We start from the raw sequence: 3,918 nt of genomic DNA on the forward strand, positions 1-3,918 counted from the left end.
CAATGCTAAACTCACACCAAAATAATGTTCAGCTGCATGTCAAACATTATCTCTTTCGCTCACTCACTGGTTCTCTCACTCTCCTGCTCTCGTATGAAGGCAGACAACAAACACATTCTCAGTTGAAAGCAACAGATACTCAACCTTTGATTTCATCGTTCATTGAACAAACACAAACAGGAGGAAAATGTGTTTGGTATTTTTCGACCAGTTTTTTAGCCTAGAATTTTGGTCAGATTTGTAGATATTTGTCCAGTTTTAACATTTTATATTATCGAACGGAACCCACACCAGTTATTTAGTTTTTTCAAAATGATTAGGCTTAATCCAATTGTTTTTGTTTTTATGTATTTTACTACTAACTAAATACTTGGCCAATTGTTTTGCTACTGTCTGGCAAAGAGAGAAAATGCTAACAATTAGAATACAAATAAAAAAAAAAAACATTAAGTTCGGCCGGGCCTGACCCTCCACCATTAGGAAAGAAAACATTTTAATATAAAGCTATCTGAATTCAAGCGTGTTCCACTTTTAAACTACAAATACCAGCAAGACCGTTTGGTCTGCCAATGGAGCGAAACCCCACTAAGAACAACAAATACCAATTTTTAGACGAATCCGTGGAAAAATGTGACAAAATGATCAAAATACCGAATATTGGTATATGGGGGCTATACGAAAACGAGTACCTATATATATAATGTTCTAGCACCGGATCTAGAACCCATTATGACCTACATATACTAATTTTTAGACAAATCCGTCGAAAAATGTGGCAAAAATAATTAAAATACCGAATATCGGGAGGTACTGTTATATATCGGGGGCTACACATTAACTTGGACCTATATATACAATGTTCCGCAACCGGAACAAGAACCCCTTATGACCTACATGTACCAATTTTTAGACAAATCCGTTGGAAATGTGTTTAAAATCATCAAAATACCGAATATCAGGAGGTACCGTTATGTGGGTATATACGATATCGTGGACCTATATAGACAACTCTCTTTCAGGGAGTGAAGTGCTAATAAGGACCTCCTGGTGTAGAATTTCAGACAATGCCATTGAAAAATGTTACTAAAATCATCAAAATACTGAATATCGGGGGTACCGTTATATGGGGGCTATACGATATCGTGGACCAATATAGACAATCGGACTTCTCTAAATCGACATAGAATTTTATGCTGATAAAGAATATACATATATATTTTTGTGGGATCTAATATTTATATTTCGATTATGAAGGGTATACAAATTGGTTAAAGATCAAAGGATAAAGGGGAATAACCTTAAAGGTAAGGGATTTTTCAGCTTTAATGGTTCTATTGCCCAGGTAATGTCATGAAAACATACAATTAAATAGTTTTGTTGTACCTACATTGACGAATTTATATTTTGAAGTTCTTCCTTAGATATGGTCGTGCGACTGCAGGGAATTAACATTTAATTCCGAAAGAGAAACAAACACAAAAATTTTGTCATTTTCACGCCTTTTAGAGGGTAAAAAATCAGGGAAGACCATAATCGAAAACAGAAAAAAAGGAAAATCCCTTGTCGTAGTAAAAACTTTTACATTCTTTTATAAATTGATGCCAGAGCTTAAAATGAGATTCATTGTTTTGCTGTGCGTATACATTGGAAACTATCTTCATTCCTTTCCGATTTTTTTTTTAAATATTTTTTTGGTTATTTTTTACTTTTCGGGTTGTTACAGAATAAAAATGATATGGCAACTCTGTATGAAGATAAAAAGGTGTTGAGTGATTGACTCATCATACACAATGTCTCTGCCGGAGTGAGCAGAGACCATTTACAAAAACAAAGATAATAGATAGAGAGAGAGAACACACAGTGTGAGTTTGACGTCGGCTATGTCGACGCTCTGTTAAATGCATCACCCACCTTCTGAATGTGGTTTTGAGTACTGCACCCCCTAGATTGCATATTGAGTGGTTTAACGTTATTTTTCGACGATTAAAAAAGTTACTAAAACACGACTTGGAATTGACAATCTATCTAACGTGATTTTTTTTCTAAAAAGATGCATGTAAACATATCATTAGAAGTTGGTGAATTCTAAAGATTACGGGGTATTTTCACGCCGAAATCACGATTTAAACTTTGATCTGTTTTAGCCTTGATTACTTTAACCTGGCATTTACATAGTACATTTAAGGAAATCAGAGTTGTATTTTATTATCACATTCACACTGTCTAGTATTTTTCAATTTTGTGCTACGATTATAAATTGAGAGGAAAGCAAATAAAATATTTTAATTTTCATTCATAATTTTTTAATTGTTAACAACAAATTATTAGTACAATTATGTAATGCCACATAACGAAGCAACGCGTTTACACCTCCATTGTGTGTCCGAAATCATGAGATATGTTTTATTCCACTTTAACTAGGATGTCTTGTTTCTTTCAGTGTAACCGATCAGTCTCAGCCATTGTCTCTACCTAGATTATCAGCTGGTAGCAGGTTTTGCCATTGTTTGAGCGCTCTCTGTTGCAAAGCATATGTTTAGCTCTCATTTGTATTGTCTAGCATTAAGAAAAGATAAAAACAATCCGGTTCATTGATAATGCAAAAACTGCATTTATTCATTTGTGGCCAACAGCAGGTGAGGAAAATGGCGCGCAAGCAAAGCAGATGTTCATTGAAGGAAACGGTGGTGTTAAATGACAGACTGTTGCTTTGGAAGGTCAGGACACATGCTGTATGAAATAACAACTAAATCATCTCAGGTGTTTTGATATTAAAAGGATGAAGGAGGGATTGATTAGAAATGGTTATGGGGATTAAAAGCAAATAAGAAAAAATGCATAATTTTAAAAGAGGGCAACACATCCGGATGTTGAATTTTAAAATCGTAAATGAAAAAAGCATATAAAAAATAATTTTGTATTTAAAAAATAAAATTTCAACGTAAATTTTACCTAGGCGCATTTTTGCCATACGCCCATCATTAAGTAGTAAAAATGTAATTTTAATAATTAATGAACTTCAAAATAAATATTAATAATTAAAAAAAAGCAGTTAAAACATGAATACCCTCCAGCATTCGGAATGCATTTGGAAATTTAAAAAAAAAAATAAATAAATAAAAAAAAAATAAAATTTTTAAAATTCAGTTCAAATTTTAAAAACACCAAATATAGGAAGACGGTGTTATATTGGCGTGGACCAGCATTAGAAAAAAATTTGAAAAATGTCGCAAATATCATCAAAACACGGAATATAGAGAGGTACCCTTATATGGGGGCTATACGCAGACCTGGACCTGCATACACAATTTTCAGTCACATTAGGAATACCAAATTTGAAACATTTTCGGTGAATAATGTTGCTTAAAACACCAAAATACTGAAAATAGGGAGGTACAATTATATGGGCACTATACCAAAACGTGAACCTACATGACACATTTTCAATACCAAAAGCCCTGGAGACATTATATACATTTGAGTAAAATGTTATCAACTTACTTCATTTCGTTCGGAAGCTAGAGCGATTTCGAAAGACCGACGGACATCCTTAAATCGACATAGGATTATATGCTGATAAAGAATATATACTTTTTGGGTCTAAAATGTATGTTTCGAGGTGTTAGAATGACAACCTAAATATACCCTCCATACTATGTATGGTGGAGGGTATAAAAAATGGAAACATACGTTTAGGTGAGAATACCTTTCTTATTTTACCATGGATTCACCAGTCTTGTCGCTTGCCATAAGGCTATCTTTAAGGAAGCTAAAAAATATAATTTTAACTATTAATAAACTTAAAAATCATTAAAAAATGCGATCATATGTGTATATGAGAATACCTTCCTTATTCTACCATGGATTCAGTAGTCCTGTTGCTTGTAAACGTTGTTTTTTAAATATATTAATGATACA

The sequence above is a fragment of the Musca domestica genome, unplaced genomic scaffold (genome assembly GCF_030504385.1).
Source record: "Musca domestica strain aabys unplaced genomic scaffold, Musca_domestica.polishedcontigs.V.1.1 37, whole genome shotgun sequence".
NCBI lineage: Eukaryota > Metazoa > Arthropoda > Insecta > Diptera > Muscidae > Musca > Musca domestica.